Below are 18459 nucleotides of genomic sequence, written 5' to 3' on the forward strand. Positions count from 1 at the left end.
CTGTGTGTAGAAGTAGGTACAAAAGGTGAAACCTGTACCACAGTAAAAGAAAAACCTGTGTAAAGGGGACAGAAAACTTCACTGAAATTATGGCTATATCTACTTTGCACAATACTCTCCATGTAGAACCTCTATTAGACCCAACCTCATTACATTGCAACCACCAGATGCAATTTTCTATTCTAGTAAGCCACCTGCCAAACACTATTGTGTTCCCATCTCTGAATGCACCAAATGAAAATGCAACTCTAAAGCAGTTTCTCCCCACTAAATACATCCCATTCGCAAACACCACAAAGCAAATTATAAAGCATTCAACACACAACACTGCAGGCCCGGGAAAACCGATAATAAATAAATAAACTGATACTGAAGCACAAGGAATGAAGTTATTGAGATGTTAAACCTGTTTGTCCGGGAGAAGTTTGCGAATGTTATCTGTAGTTTCAGCTCAAGAATGGCTTGAGGTGTTTTGAGTGTGAATCCGCCTAAAGCTGCCAATGCACACACACACACACACACACACACAGCATATGCTAAATACAGATAAGAGTGTTTTTTAATAGATCTGCAGAATGTCCTTCCACATGGCTCAATGGTTGTGCTTTGAATGCGGTTGATAAGTTGGCTTAAGCTGAGCGAAGTATCTCATGCAACATTGAGTTGCTGTTTGAGCCTGTCACAAACTTGCTGTTTGGTTAAGCCTGCATCCTGGGGAGGGATTATAGTAAACCCTAAAAGATCAGCTTGCGTTTCCTTACTTTTTTTTCATAAATCATAAGTAGTTCTATTACCCCCAAATATAATGCTAAAAATGTAAAGACATAAACAAGTCAATTAATAAACACATTGACTGAATGTGAAATTGAATTAAAACTTAGCAGATTACTATACTATATGGGCTGAATAAAAGTATACCATAGACACTAATGCCTACTCTTTTGGCTACTTTATAGAGACTTGAAGGTGTTTTTAAAAGCCCATCTGCTTCCACATAATTAATGTAAATTGAAGGACAATTCAAAAGTAAATCTTTAAGATTGCCTTAATTTCAGATACAGCAGGCAATTTTGTTTAGGGAGAAAAATCCATAGCCTTTATCTGCACGTGGTCAGATTATACTGTATGACCCTTTCAATCCATGCCAAGCAGGATGAAATGGGGTCACACACTGTACATGAACTTTAGCTCTCATAATTCCTCAACTAAAATGGCAATTCCAGCTCCTCCTATATCTAGCAAATAAATATGATTACTATTATGTAACACAGCAGTTCACTTTTTGTCTGCTTCAGTCGATGTTGTACCATATAAGGAAACATGTTTCTTTCCTCTGTGCTTACTTGGAAAAAAAAACTAAATCATATTAAAACTTGGATGATGGATTGCAATGGCAGTAAAGTGGTTTTAAACAAAATTATGATGAGGGGACAGTGTGAGTAGCATAAAGGACGAGAGCGGTGTTGGAGTTTCGTTTCTGTCAGTCTGTTTAGCTCTTGCTTTATGGTTTCCAGCTGATGGTTGGCGTACGGAGGATGAGGAGGGCAGCTAAGCCTCTTTTAAGCTTCCCAAGCCTCTTAAGGTCTGGAGCACCAGCTTCTGTTGCTACACAGGATGCGAAGAAATGAGTGCTACAAAATGGCTTCTCTGTGCCTGACATTCTCATGTGAATGTGTACGGGCAGCTACTGTGCTACAATGCAAACTATATTGTGTGTGTGTGTGTGTGTGTGTGTGTTTGAGGAGGGGTTGGGGGGTCATACACAAAGGAGAGCCTGATTCAGTTTGGTCTGAGCACAGATTTGAATATATATAACACGGAGTACAGGTGATTTGTCTTAATGACAGTCAGCACTTTGTTTTCCATACCCTAAAGCAACGCATTATTCTTTATGAACAATGTGGTTTCAATGGTTTACTGCAAAACCCCCTTCCTGGAACTTCAAGCAGTCTGTCACATACTGTGTGGGGGAGGGAGACAAAAAAAAAAAAAAAACATCTCACGATTTCACATCTTACAAGATCTAAATACTTTTCTTGCCTCATTCAGACGTTCTAACCTAATGTCACCTAAATTCTCTGAAACCATCATAGCTTGTCATGAGAGACAAAAAAAATCTATGTTTTATTCAGCCACACCCAACAAAAAAAAACTGAGTGTAATTCAATTTCATTTTAAGGATGGGGAATGGCAAATCTTCCCTTCCAGCAGAGTCTGCCCACATACTGTATACTTGTCCTTTGATGTCCTTAAACAAAACAACTCTTACTTTTCTCATCAGGTGTCCAGCTACTGAAGCCGAAAGGTTCAAAACATCCAGAGGGAGCACTGCATCTTTTCTTCAGCGCTGCATTGCTGAGGATTTCTGGCACATTAGTTGCCTGGGTAAATCACTTCATCCCAGCTTAGCTTCTTGAAAGTCACACTATTTCAGTGTAGCAAAACAGGGACATGGTGAAAGAGAGAGAGACAGAGAGAGAGAGAGAGAGAGGGAGAAGGAGAGAGACAGAGAGAGAGGCAGTGGTTTGGTGAGTGAGATGCCCTAGGCTATGGTTGCAGGAGAGCCTGATAAGCTTTTACGAGGCACCCATGGTGATCCATTTCTAACGGATGATTGAGGAACATTACACTAAAGTCCTTGCAAGACACACTGGGCTAGAGAGATTTTTTTTAATGTTTATTGGCAGCGGAAACCTTGTCGTGGTCGTCTTTTGTTCCCTGTGTCTCTCTCTTTCTCTTTTAAAGTCCCCTGTCTGCTGGGGGGCGGGTGTGGGTGGATTGTGGTATGGAAGGGCAGCGTGGTCTCTTGCATGGTCTGCCTTCTTTCTTTTTTTTTTTCGCCACCGGAGGGGACGGCTAACGGGACTGGTGCATATGTCATACCAGATAGCTGCAACATCTGGCACAGACAATGATTTATCTCAGGTCTGAACCTGATTAGGGAGCGCAAAGGCATTTGTTATCCAGCCTTTTTGCACCAGAGGCTATGCAGCCCTTGTGTGGGAGTTAGGATTCACAGATAGGAATTACAATTCCATTATTTCCTGGGAGAATACGTAAAGGTGCTTGCATTGTTTTTATTGTTGTTGTTTTGTTTTTTTGGTCAAGGCAGGGCAACAACATGGTTAGATGAAAGCAACTACAAATGCTCAATATTAAATCTGCTAAGCTAGGACAATGTTTTGTGCATTCACAGATGTATACTAGAGATGGGTCTTTGGCCTTGTTTTCACTTTTTTTTTCATTTTCTTTAAAAAAGTTCATAATGTTGCTGAAACATCTGGCAGCAGTAGAAGACTAACCTTCTTCTCCAACGAGCGAATTCTCACCTTCATACAGTATTTGGAGAGCAAAAGACTTTGCATCCCATTCTAGGAGGCAGGCAAGGAGCGGATCACTGTTTAAGTCTCCAATTCACTGGAAAGACTTTAGATAAAGCATCACATTAGCAAGAATCTCAGATAGATAAAAAGCAGACGACAAATTCCTCAAAGAGCCTTAAGCCTCGCAAGTGCTTCTCTGGGTTCTACACGTCTTCTCAAGGTGGCATATTTGTTAGCAATTTCTCCGTTGTCGATAGATATGTGTGCCCAAGTTTGTGTGCATTAACCTGGACCCTGGCTTTCATTTGCGGTTTGATCTGCTGGGCTATTAATGAGCTTTAGCTACCCTCCTGCAAGCGATCCTCTGGTTTCTCCATCAGCTCTGGGCATGAAGCCTGTTAAAATAGACAGTCAGGGATATCCAGACTGCATCTGTTCGGCATTAAAAAGCAATTGGGGCTCTAAGAGCTGAGATGGTAATCGAAAAAAACAAGAGTCGTGGAGGCAAGAGGCTGGCATCAGCTGACAAGAATTGTCCTGATGGGAATGTTGATTTGTTTTATTTTACTGCATTTTTTAAAGAAGGGTTTTGTAGTGTCAGAATATTGTTGGTTGGTGTGCTGTATTGCTTCTTTGGTCCACCACATTCAAAGGATTAATCATCTGATGATTCTTCTTTTTTAAGTTCCTTCGTTTTTATATGCAATCATTAAAAAAGTCGCATACTCACTTCCCTTACCGTACACCCACAGCATGTTTTGTCAGTTATTTCCTCCTGTGATGTTGTACCTTTCTCCTCCCCATCTCTCCCCTCAAATTGCTATTTCTTAAGTATCCAGGGTACTAGGGTGATATTTGTTTAGGTAAATCCATTATATTAAATCTGTGATATTATTTGGTGATAAAAACCAATGGCTTGCAATAATTTATTCCATAATATGGAAATGTGTTCAGCACTAGGCAGGAGAGTCAGAAGGCCATCTCTTTCATGGCCTCCCTTGCCGGTTAATAAGGCATTTCTACAGGCCTCTACTGTAATATATTTTACCAATAAAGCAGCTCCAAAGCCCAGCTGGCCTTTTGACCGGCACTGAGCACTTGGAAAGGAGCAGGCAGTCCCCTGCTAACTAGGCCTTCTCCTCTCTCATATTAGCTACCTGTCCCCTTGGCTTTGCAGAGAGAGAGCGAGAGAGAAAGAAAGAGAGAGAGAGAGGCTTAACTGGGTTGATATTTTCATCTTGGGCCTGCCAAGATGCAACACCCCTGCTTTAATCTTGTGTTGTGACGTTAAGCACGGTGTTCATGAAAAAGCCGGGCTGAACTTCAACCTTGGGGTGGTGCTGTCACAGGGACGTGATGGCGCTGGGGTGTGGCATGGCCTGCTCTCTCCTTGACCCTTCCTATTGGGCAGCCAAAGCCTTTCCCCTGGCCTTTTTGAACCGGGCCACTCACTGACAGGCAGGATCTGACATCCTCTGACACAAAGAGCCAACGTTTGTCTGACTCGAACGTAATTGTGGCTGGCACCAAAAAATCATGGCAATTTTGTTTTTGTTGGATAAGTGAAGTAATAAATGTTCAGAAAAGACAATGTGTGCATTGCCAAAAAACACTGTTAATTGCTTATGACGTGAATTTTTGTGATATATTTGAAATGGCACTGATAATAGTATATATACACTATGTCTTCCAGCCTAGTGAGTGATATTCACTTCACTTTTGAGCTGTTTTATTTTCTTTCTTTCACATCTTATTTAATCAATGGCTTACCCATTGTTGAATTGTTGATGAATGCAATCATACCTAAATGATTGAGTCCTCAACTTACCCCCCCCCCCCAGACAGACACACACACACAGAGAGATAGAGAGAGAGAGAGAGAGAGAGAGAGAGAGCAGGTCACAAACACAGTGAAAATGCATGCAAATGCCTGACATGAGCATCTGACACACTGTGTACACAGAGAGCAGCCTGCTAAAGAGTTACTCCACCACACACAAAGACTGCTCATCACTCTTTGATAGCTTCAGGCGCCCACAGCCCGATATTGCTATGTTCTAATGCTGTCACTTATACTGATGGTGTTTGGAAAAAAAAACATCTCATCCACTTCCCCCCTCGTCATTTAGCTCCGTCTCTTTGCCTGGCTGATTGATGCCGGAAAACCAATTGCTCACCATAGCATCCATGTCAGTCTATTACGCGCACTCTCTTGTAATGATAGGCTGTCCCTGAATTGTAGATTGCGGTGCCATGTCTCAAAGCCAGAGAGAGTATAGCCCTTGTCCATGCTATTCTATTGCCTGTGTATATTGTCTCATTTAGGTAAACAGAAATTCCTTTCACTGATGAGGCTGTCATTTCAGTCAATCCTGCATTATTACCAAGAATCCCCAAAGTAATGAATTATTGATCCACGTGTATGTTGGGGAGAGGTGTTCATTAAACTACTGTGCCATGATACTTAAAAACAAATCTAGTGGTGATATATACAGTATATATATATATATATATATATATATATATATATATATACTGACTATATACGTGTTTTTAGTTTCTTTTCAAGTATTATTTAGTATAATGATTGCAAGTGTAGCTCTGAGCAACGATGAAGGGACTAAGCAGCACAATAGCTTAGCTTCTTTCAGGAAACTAAACTACTGATTTGACTGTTAACTCAGTATTTAATTTTGAGTTATTGGTGGCTGTAAAGAGCAAGCATATGTAGCTTCATACCAAATCACTTATTGTGGAGACTCTACAGTGCAGTTGTGGTCAACAGGAAGTGCCATGTAGATTGTATGATTCACTGCAAATATGTGTTTAATTGATAGATAGATAGATACATAGATACTTTATTGATCCCCAGGGGAAATTCAAGAATTGGCTCATTACTCAAGCCTTTTTTAAAGTATTCCATCTGGTGTAACCCTCCATTGCACATGTTTTACAAGAGGACATGTAGTAGAGTATAACCATAGTAGTTGTGTAGTGACATTTTGTCTCTTGACCCTATGTACACCAAAAGAATGCATGCAGACATTTCATTTCAGCGTCTTGGAAAAAAAAAAAACAGGACTAACCATGTGTCATAGTGTGACCCCACAGAGGTCATTGCAGGAGTCGGAGTAAGTCCTATTTGACTTAAGAGATGTTAGAGCTTTTGGAGATGGTCTCTAGGAGGGTAATTTCCCATTTCAGGCATGAGTGGCATTGCACCGGAGACAAACCTGTTGGCCCTGCATCATTATGCGGGTGAGGGGTCTTTTTGAAAGGGACTACTTTCATTTGCCTCCTCTCTTTTATTTACTGTTGCACAGCTATTGATTGTAATTGTGGTGAGTTCGCCACAGTTATCTCCATGCTGACCAACCATCAAAGAGCCAAAATGGTAGCCACATTTAGGAGTCACCTTGCATACGACCACAAACCACAAAGATAATGCATATTGCTGTGACCCTCATTTTGCACTAGAAGCATACTGCCATTCAAGCCTTTTGATCATGTCTCCACTCTCAGATGAAAACAACATCCTCAGTTTCATAAAATGTTCCTCTGAACTGACTAATTGAAAAGAGTTGGCAAATATACTAATCAGGAAGTAATGCAACCAGCATATTTCCACCTGACCTTAATCAGTTGAATGTGTGGTTAATTTAATTACATATGGTGGAATTTGATTACAAAAAAACATGGAGGATATTAAGTGAAGTTCTGCCTTGTCTGATATTGTTGCCTTGCTATACTTTGAGCTTTTAAAATAAATAAGATGACTCGAGAGTTTTGTGAAAACAAAAGCCAATAGTTTCTAATAAGACTTGTTAGTCATGCTAATGTATGTAAATGCTATTAATTACAGACACCTATGTTTCCTTTAAGCCATTTGTCAGAGAAGCAATTAGAAACAATAATGAGAATCCCATCAGTGGAAAAGCTAACATGATGAAAGGCAGCGGAGGAAGGCAGGAGAAAGTCACTTATCCTGGACTCGGCCTAGCCGTGGGCAACGGGGTCTCATTAGAGCTGGGGACTCTTTGTTGATCACCAATTAACCTGATTTGTTTCCGTACTGATAAAGCCCTTGCACAGCAGTGGCTTCCTCTTTTTGCTTTGTGATCGACAGGGTTTACAGACAATATGTGTCTGTCGCACATAAGGGGAAAAAAAGCAACATGAAGCAGCCCATCTAATCAGTTACTTATGGCACAAAAACCCCTCGCTTTGTCAAAGTAGTGAAGCAAACTTGATTTGGAAAGGGGGGGGGCAAAGCCAGTCAGATCTTTGTAGAAGGCAGGACAGTCTTTTGAACACAGTGAGGAAGAGAACCCATGGCATGTATCATGTGACCTGTGGCAAAGGCTCAGAAACAGATAGGGGAGATCAATCGGCCTCTCTCCTTTCACTGCCCTCGGGATATTGACCTATCCACCATGAAAACCCTTCCATTTTAAACAGCATGGCGCTGATAAGAGAAAGTGAGGAGATCTCTTTAGTACCTGCAGCTGTAATTCCATGAAGCCCTCAGTGGTGAGCTATAGAACTATAAAACCGTCACGTCTGCTAGGGTCAAACACACACTGACATGGCTGTGGCAACCAGCAAGACAAGCTTTTAGAAGTGACGTTACTGCAAACCTTGCTCTCTCTGTCTGATTATCGGTTTTGGAATTTGTGTCCTTCATAGAATTCTGAAGTGAAGTATGTGAAACCCACAGATTGTTGACGTTTGGTTTCTATAGTGCTCAAACTTAGTCAAGCTCATAATCTTTTTAGATATACCTATGTGGAGTCTATTTATGTCAATAGTCCCACATTTTTTCACATCCACAGTTTCTAGAGTAGTATTCATCCTTTGAAGGTAACTTTTCTGTAGAGATTGTTTTTTTTTTCATTTTATAACAGTTTAATATCTTTTCACCTGCAAGAATGAAGTCTTACCAATGCAAGTGCCAGAACCAATGAAGTCTTCTTATATGGGACCAATCCTGACTTTTCAACTCTTGTTCTTCAAAAAGTGTAGGACTTTTTTTTTCTTTGTTACATATAATTACACTGTAGATTGCTGTTAATCACTGTTCTTCCCAAATAACAAGGGGAGATCTGACAGAAATATGTGGCGAATCTTGGGAATACAATGCAGTAAATTAGACATGAAATGAATGGGAGACACCTTCCTGGCCCCTTCCTCAAGGCTGCAATTTGTGGGGTTTAATGGAGGAAATCATTGTCATTTGGTGCAGGAATGAGGTAAAGAGGTAAAAATTAGACCTAACTTCTGTTTTTAAACCATTATCATGGGAGGTGCCAAATAGCGAACTAATTACAGATCATTGTCTTATTTCAACAGGTTGGCTGTTTAATCAAAGGCTTGTTTTTGTCACAATTGCTTAATATGTATGGTATGTCCTGCTATGATATTCAATCAAAATATCTTGATTCAATTTTATCATTTGTTTAAGATAACAGGTAACATTTAATCACTTAAATATTACTCTTGTGCAAATTCTACCTGAAGCAATCCCTTTACTTGACCAAATTTTAATTTAAAATGCATTATAGTTTATCTCTCTTGATGTGGGTCATCTAAGATTATTCACTTTTTGTTTCACCAGAAGGTCTAATAGTAATAACAGTCCACCACAAGAATATGTATTATTTTGTATTATTATTTTGACTAGAGGTAGTATCCTACTATATTCCGGTTAACACAGAAACAAATTTGCAACTTCATGCAAACTTCTTGTACCCAAATGATTGTTAAATACAGCAAAGTAATACCTATGAGCTCTGTTTTGGCCAGGGTGCCCAAGACCAGTATCTCCATTAGGCATTTGTTTTGGAAAACACATACTTCTCTTTTGTATTAACTCATTTGTGGATGTAGTGGACGTTACCACTCTCATAAATCTGACACTGATGAACATACTGACATAGCTAAAGAAAATACAACAGAGCATTTTAACTCTAAGTAAAACCAGGTTAAGATACATTACACAATGATACAATACATTATAGTTAATAAATTATGGCTTAATGCTTATACCTGGTGTTTTTTCCTTATATAAAGCCTATATAATTAATATATATAATATATTTTTTTCCCTTATATATAGCCTACTAAATTAAAAGCTACTTGGCTTATTGTTTGCCTCACAGGACTTTGATTGAGTCTTTAGTTCATGTTACCCAGCATTTTCACTTGTAGGAAAAGAATCCTCTAGTATAAGTAGTATAAGTGGATTTAATTTGGGTTCTGCATGGTAAGCACTCTCTGTCCCATCAGCTTTTATTTTCCATTGAACAGTTTTTTTTCCTGGTATTAGCCGGTCAGCACCAGCTCCACCCAAAAGTTAACAGAGATGTCATGCTGACAGCTTGCTCAAAAACATGCAATGCTATCCATTGGCTGATGACTGACAGCTCTATTCACCAAACATGCCACCTCCATTCACTAATAAGCTGATAACTCATGGCCTTCCATAAATTATGTTGGTAGCAGATGGCATTTAGTATTTTTTCTTTTACTTTTTAAACCAATTTGCGGAAGCATCCAATAGAATAGTGGAATGTTAAAAGCCCTCTGTTATCCCCAAAATAGAGATGTGAAAAAAGCATGAGAAGATGGGCGGGAGATGGATGCTTTGGATCAGACTGCTTCTTTTGTCAACTTTTATTTCTCTTTCCCATTTGAAATAATACACATTCCACTTTTGTGCTACGGTCAAACTTTGGTTTATAACATTTAAAACTCAATATGTGTTAAATCAGGAAGAAAAGGGGAAATACAGTGGGGATCAAGTAAAAATGCAAATGTTTAGGGCTGTATTTAAAACCAGACACGAGACACACTCATCTGTCTACTGGAAGGTTATCCGGCCGTTGCAGCGCGAGAAGGACCTGGCACAGGATCGATAAGGGTTTGACTGCATTTCCAATTCATTCTCTCCAGCTTAGAGAGCCAAACTCCTATCTTCCTATTGATCGCACTGTTAATCCATAACCCAGCTCGTCCTCTTGCTATGTAACAAACAAGAAAATAAAACTGATAACAGGAAGGGAACTCTTGACTTCATAAATCAGAGAATGAGAGATGCAAAGGATTAGGCCACTCTCTCTCTCTCTCTTTCTCTCTCTCTCTCTCTGTCTCTCTCTTTCACACGCTTTCTTGTCTGAAAAAGACTTCCCCTGTTTGACTTCCTCTCCCCTTGTTGTGGTCAGTGTGACTGAGCATGTTACAGGACATGATTTACTCACTTGTCGTGTGGACATTGGTGGAACTCAATCAAAGCTTTATAAGTCAATGGATTTTGCCAGAGTTGGTTAATGACTTCACTGTGAGGGACAGTAGTAAATAAAATAGCATGATTTGAGAAAACTAAATGGTATTGAGCATTGAAGATACTAGAACTGAAAGTGTGTGTGTGTGTGTGTGCGTGTGTGTGTGTGTGTGTGTGTGTGTGTGCATGTGTGTGTGTGTGTGTGTGTGCATGTGTGTGTGTGTGTGTGTGTGTGCATGTGTGTGTGTGTGTGTGTGTGTGTGTGTGCATGTGTGTGCAGGACTCCTGCGTGATCTTCTGGTGTTTCCACATGCCAGCTCCCTAACAGTGCCGCCCAGCTCTCTCCGTCCTCCTCACTCACTCCATCTCTGTGTTTTTCTTCTCCAGCTGAGTGACCTTCTCCCTGTGTGTAATTTAGATGTGACCTTTGACCCTGGGGGTCCGGCATTTGCCTCCAGTCCAGTAACCAGCAACAGCTTCCCAGTCGCTGGAAATGTCAGCGCCACAGAGCGCCCTCCCTTTCCCCTCTGACCTGCGGAGCGGCTCGCAACCTTCACAAATGGACCACTTTCATGGCTGCCCTGTCATCAGCCCAGTGACAATATTCTCCCCGTTTTCCCTCTTTCCTTGCTTTTAAGGACAGGGTTGGTACACAATTGCCTACTTATGAAAGTCACCAGGACAAGGTGATTTCGCTTGAGCCGTTGTTAATCGTGGTTGTGACATGAGCTAAATTGTAGTGACACACATTGTTTTTTTCTTGTGTTATTGAGTAATTAAAATTATTATTACTATTTTCAATTAAATCGTGATTAATAAATGCACAGCAAAAGCATACAATAACTTTTAAAAAGCTTACAGTTTTAAGTCATCATTAAGAAAATAAACAAAGAAATAAACTTCCCACCAACAGTCTTCTGCCAACTGTTAAGATTGATCCTTACAAATGACCCAGTCCCAAATGGTGGAGCCAGCGATAATGGCAGCCAAGCTGACTCTATTGTGGTGTAGCATTTCTCTTTCTGTAGGAACTGGCCCTTAATGAGGCCTGTTCAGAAGGGTCCCTGTCCTCCTATCTCCTGTTGTGGCCTCTGGGGGCTCGGGCCCTGCATTGGGGCTCCATTGTTGTCTATGCAGGGGGATAATGTCCTTATTAATTGTACCTCTTTGTAAGGTGTCAGCTGCGTGGCTCCGATGGAGACGGATGGTTTCTGTGGAGTCTGCTCCCTGGCCCTCTTTTTGTCAGCCACCCAGAGAGCCCACCATGTCTGGCACGGAGCCGGCTCAAATAAGGGCCAGATGCGCACCAGAGTCACCTTCCATCTGCTGTCTTTTTTTACCGTCTCTTTTTTTTTACACAGGTGTACCATATCTCATCCTGCTGTGAGGCAGTGGGTCTGAAGAACATGCTTAAATATAAAACAAAATGAGACGTAAGACAAAAAAAGGGACCACAGAGCTTTTATTTCACCAACTTTTGAGGAAATGGTATACTTGTTTGTATACAAGTATACTTGTTTGTTGATTTTTTTTTAAATCATTTTGATTATAAAAGAACATCTACATTGAATGTAGAGAAATATATGTTTGCTTTGATGTTTCTGTCAATGTATATATCTATCTAATGTCTGCCCCTATTATAGTCAGTACCTTTTATTGTCACTTTTCAAATAATAATAAAGATGGAAATATATCTGTGCACGCATCTGTCATCTGTTGTGGCTAATTTGTAGTATCTCTATCTATCCATCTTGTGATATATGTAGTGTTTTATGTTAGCAGATGCTATACACAGGCAGAACAGCCCTGAAGCCATGACACACAGCAAAAATGCTTTATGTGTCAACCATTTGGTGTCAAATGTGCTGAATGTTTGTACGATGATGATTTTGTTCAGCTGTGTATTTATTTCCTCAGCCTTTGAATCCATTGCCTTGGCTTGTTAATGAGTGAAATTAGTAGGGTGAAGAGAATTAGCAACAGCTAATATGCCTCCATGCTCATCAGCGACCGCTTTTCCTCCTTGCAATTAGCACCGGTTGCTTTCATTCTAGTTGACTTTGACAGGGAAATCAAAGCAAAGTTTGTTTGCAATCGACCTCGGCTCCCACCACTTTGAACAAGTGGAACGGTGACTGTGTGGTAGTGCGAGCACTCAGATGTGCAACAAGGTTTCACATCTGTCAAAGCAGATCAGCGAGGGGGAGAACGTGAACTCTGATCTATAATGACTTCCAAATGACCCGGCTATGAAAAAACATCAGCGCGGACGTTAAATTAGTCAACATGACCTGAGGACATTTTAGTCTCCTCGAATATAAGTTTGAATGGTACGAATGAGGGTGAATTTGAAACTAACAAAGAGATGCTGCTGCATTAGCCTGGGTTGGAAACTCCATTTAGCAGATGACTCAAGGTGAAGGCCGGATCCATTCCACATCTGGGTCACTTCTATTCTGGAGTCAGTTGCTTGTCTGGGACATTTGAGTCATCACCTGATGTTTCTGAACGACGAGTCTAACTTTAAAAAAAAAGAAGAAAAAAAAAGAATTTCGCCCGTTTTACAAGAACATAATTGCATATAAAAATGTCAGAATATCCTGAAGGACCATAACTCATGAGTCATAATGCACCCTGGTCTCTCAAAGTGCAAATCATGTGTTGAGTGATAGTCACATCTGTTTTAAGAATATCTGAGTGACCCGGTGTCCAGCTACGCAGTATGCCTCCAGAAATCCTGCTGGACATTGAAGCCCCAAGCTCCTTTGTTGTATTTGAAACAGCTTGGAAAGACGTTGGGTGTTGAATAGTTTGACTGATACTGTTTGTTTTACTGGACAATGGAGCCATTCCATGAGACCCATGTTTGCCATAACAAGTGGCATGGGCTTTTGAGAATTGCATTCAATTGCATTCAAGTGGTATCATCAACCAGGAGTCTTTCATGAACATCATATACATGACCAAGTTCACCTAATTGTTAAAGTAGTTGCAAAAGATTTTGGAAATGCTACAACACCCTATTGCTGAGGCCATCATAATGAACTGGTGAAAGATGATATCTAAAGCAAGTCCATCAATAGCTGTGTCATCTTAAGGACAACAACAAACCCAAGACTGTACTGTAGGTGCAAATCTGGATCTGGAACAAGTTTGGGTTCACATCCATTCCAGAGTCAGATGATATCTGGCAAAGTAACAAATATAGAAAGGAACCCAGGAGGTATAAGGGGCCTCTCACACAATAAACTATAAAATTGTGATCTTTGAATATCATTGTGTTATTTAATATTTGAACCTTTGAACATCTTTGTGTTATTGAATATCACACTTAACTGTGGAGCATCCTCACTGATAAATGTTTAAAAAATAAAAAGTATTTCCGCTATGTTTGCATTTTCAGATTTTAATTTACATGAAGGCAGCCAATGGTAAATCTTAATCTTGCTGCATTTTACCAAAGTAAGGAGTACTATGATATCTTGCCAACAGCCAGCTGATACAACACCATTCTGTATCCTCAATGAAACTTGATATCCCAATGGGATTTGGATAGCTCACTGTTGTATCTTGTATTCTGGGCTATGTGTACACACGTGATTCAAATGATGTAACGGTTTTGTTCATTCGCTGTATATTCAGTACATTCTCTTTGCCAGTCAAATATTAACCACTCAAACATGGTGTTGTGTGCAGACCTCGGTTGTGTATGGCAGTCAAAATGATATTCTATTTTCAAAGCTTATTCATCTGCATGTGTGTGCATACAACTGGAGAAGGGGATCGTTTTAAATTCTCAAGTTTCACTCAAATTTGGTTGTGAAGATGCATAAAGCCTGGCTTGCTTCAGTGAAGGGTGTTTGGGGAAAGAGACAACGTCTACTCATTAGATCTATTGATTCCCCTGACATTTCGGAGTAGTTTAAATAAGGTCCATGCTGGGGCCTGCCTAATTTGAAAACAGTGAGGTGACCATATATGGCATAAAGGTCAGGTTCAGTTTGAAACTACCTGATGAGTTACCAGCCTATTGACAGAATGTGATTTTTTTCTTGCCTTTTCAGAGGCAACTCATTAAGTAAATACAATATTCTCCCCTAGAGATCCTTTAACACACAATTAGTCCTGATTGCAGTTTTGCACAAGATATTCAGTCAACCACTACCAATGTACTTCTTCAGTATGTGAGGATATAAAATTGCGATATATATATATATATATATACAATTTATACCCATTTTACAATCTGAGGACCAGAGACCACCCATCTCAAAGTGGAATATGGGGAGAAACATTATTTTTTTCATCCTTATAGCTGAAAATGAGAAGTCAGAGGTTAATTTTCTGTTTTGAGTAATTGGCCTCCTTGTGATCAGGAGACTATTTTCTCACAAAGTACAAAAGGTCAATGGCAAATTCTATACATAGATGATGGCGAGGAGCCTATGTTTCCACAAGACAGGGAGACTGGGTAGGATGAAGAGATTCAACTCCTCATTTCTGCTCAATTACAGGACTGCTCTTTCTTTTAAAAAAGCATATTATTTTAATTACTTCTGGCTTCTGGGCCTGTGGTAATAACTAGTAGTAATGAAATATCTTTTTCATTGATTATTTTAGTTTGTTGAGAAAACACAGTTAATTAAGTGGATTGAAGCCTCCATGAGATCACCAGCATTAACATCAAATCCTTTTCTCCTCATTAAAGGAAACAGAGTCAATTTAATTAATGCATATTAATCCCCACCAATGCCCATTTTAGCTTTCAAAAAAGAGAGACAGCCACGAAAAAAAAAATATACATGGCTTGTCTGACTTCAAAATCATTCCATTTCAAACATGCAAGTTTGATCGCTGCCTGAGTTTGTGGGCGCCACGCACAGGGGCCTCCCTCTGAAACATTCGGCAACCTTTTGTGTGATCTTTCCCTCGGCTAATTAAAAAAAGGGGATTAATCAAGGCTTCCTCGCGCAGACATCACCAACCATGATCCTGGGAGCGATGGGATTCCGAGGCAAAGCTGGTGTCTGTGCCTCTCCATGTATGAGTCTAATGCCAGCTCTGTTGCTGCACACACCCTTATAAAAAACAAGCTCTCCTTCAGATCACTCTCTCCTTGCGAGTCTCTTTGGCCACATAGACACAGAGTTCTAGAATGCACCGTGGTTATTTCCCCCCATGTCCTTAGCAGCCACCTGATCTGAGACCTTGTGTGTATGGCCCCATTTCTTCACCAGCCTTGTAGAGCACACGTCGAGTTCTGCGGAATGACGCTGTTAACCTCGCAAATATTTACACCTTTTTTGCGAGCAGGTTGACTTGCCAAGTCTTTCCCCTCTCCTTGGATGTTGTGACTAGCTGGTGCCAGAGGTTATCCGCCGTGCCCTTGGTCCGTGTTTTGAGACCGAAGCCCTTTCCCTCCCCTGCCAACACATTACTCTCGCCGCTGATAGACCTGAGCAAATGATCTGCTGCCAGAGGGCAAATATGACCAGGGCCGACTCTCCAGAACATTGATATGCCGTAACCTGGCCCAAAGAGTCTGATTTACTTCTATCTCCAGTTTTTTTCCCCTTCTTTTCCATTTTTAGTTGATATGGACTCTGTGAATGATCAACGAGATATCAAGACATCTGTGTGGGCGTCCAGCTCGAAAGGTGGCTCACTCACTGCGCTCATCTACAGAGCTCTGTGCCCCGGGTAGGGTTGTGCCCTATCTGCCGGACAGTTTGCCGGAAGAATGTTTAGTTAAACAGTAAACACTGATTACCCTCTTGGTTATGGTAAGGTTGTTTGAACAGCAGCTAAAAGGTCATTGCAGTGAGTTCATTGTTTTGTTCAGTCCTGCTAGCTTTATTCCATATCTGAAGCAGGTAATGAAGAGTTATTAAAAGGGATATGCATCATACATATTCAAGAGTATTTTTTACTTTCATGTACAGTGATGCTTTTTCCCCCCCAGAAAACTGGGTTGCCTGTTACATATGGTATGATTCTACACATGTTTCATTTTTCTCTTTGTGCCATTATTCAGAATGGCTGTGACTGTGGTTTTATTGTTTGTTGATTTTATTTATCTTTCGTGCTCTAGAGAGAACATTCCATATGGGGTGCTTGCTTTGTTATCTATGGGGAAGTTAGCTTTTGCTCATGGTAGTAAACTAGAAAGAAGTTTTAGCCTTTCAAAGCTGTCAGAATTAGAGAGTTGTCGGAGTCTCTATTTTTCTTTGTCATTCAGAAATGGTCAAATGATTTACTTATCATGAAGTAGATCACGCTAGAAGGTGCAATTATTACCTCAGTCATACTTAGATTATTAGAGAATTATTCCTACTCACAGCGACTTTTAACATATCAAGGAATGCTGATGTGTTAACAAACATCCCACCATAACTCATGTCATATTTCAGAAGTGCTTGTGGTTACCTCTTGGTCCAAGATTTAAGAAAGATGCATCTAGTTCCCTGACTACCCTTTATACTACCTCATCTAATTCATATATACCAGCAATATTCCTTCAGCCAAGTTGAGCCAAGAGACCCAAAAAATGGATTTTGAAGACCAATAAGTGGTCTTTGCTTGCAGTTCCCACAAAAAGGACAACTCGAGGCAGCCCCTAAAATCGGCTTAGTCAGAAACTATCTCATAGATAAGCATGGATGGAGGCCTCTGCAATGACGGCAGAAGGGGGATAAACCATAAAGCATGCAGAGAAAAAACAGGGGGGTACCAACCCCTTTCAGATTCCATTAAAGGATGCTCTTCTCTTTTTTAGGTGTCAATTGTTTTCAGTCCCTTGAAGTGTAGATGGCATGTTTGAATTCCTGTATTAAGCGTAGAACCTGCTGAGTTAAATTACGGTCTGTGGGCTGCGAGGTGGGAGTAATCAATAGGGATACACAGGCCAGTGTGTAATGTGTCTGCTCCTAGCAGTGGGGGGGCTGCCCCCTGCCTGCTCTGCCCCCTCCGCAGGTTAAATAAATATGATACTGAGACCAGGCACACTGGATTATACAATATCAATGTAGAATCAGGAAAGTGCTATTACACTCCTCTGCCCACTGTGAGCACTATTGACAGTTGTGGCTTTGAACAGGGCTGTGGTGGATGGAGTCCATGACATTGCCCCGCCCCTCTTTCTCTCTTCCTTTCTATCTTTCTCTCTATCTCTCTCTCTCTTTCTTTCTTTCTTTCTTTTTGTCTCTCTTTCTCTCTGTTTTCTCTGTTTTACCCTCTCTTTTTGATTCTGCTCCTCCCCGCCTTCCCTGCCACTTTATCTAATATTTTCCTCTCTCTCTCTCTCTCTCTCTCTCTCTCTCTCTCTCTCTCTCTCTCTCTCTCTCTCTCTCTCTCTCTCTCTCTCTCTCTCTCTCTCTCTTTCTCTATCTCTCTCTCTCTGCCTCTGTTCATCCCACATTCCTTCACCATGTTATGTATTAATAGTGTAGAACTACACAGGGAAACCATGGTACACAAAATATATCTATTTTAAAGTGTTCCATATCATGGTTAATCACAACCTTGGCAAATATAATATATCAGGTGTTTTGTATGTTTGATGAAAAACATGACATATGTTATGCCTAGCCTTTATGTGTCTATAAAAGATTTGTATCAAGTGAAAGTAAATAAACAAACCATAGCATGAAATTGTAAAATGGTAAACATTCAAATCTTGTCATTGCAATTTCATGACTCGTTGAAATTCAGTATTACTGTGACTGTTTTGATAAACACCCACAATACCCTCAAAACATAATTGAAACACATTTATTGCAATGAGTTATTTGCAGTAATTTGCTGTAGAGAATTATTATGCTTTGCAGAGAAATATATATATATATTGGCTTTGTTATC

Source organism: Alosa pseudoharengus, unplaced genomic scaffold, assembly GCF_046254945.1.
Source record: "Alosa pseudoharengus isolate Yale_2024_CS ecotype anadromous, Long Island Sound unplaced genomic scaffold, YU_APseudo_1.1 YU_APseudo_1.1_scf_10, whole genome shotgun sequence".
Lineage (NCBI taxonomy): Eukaryota > Metazoa > Chordata > Actinopteri > Clupeiformes > Clupeidae > Alosa > Alosa pseudoharengus.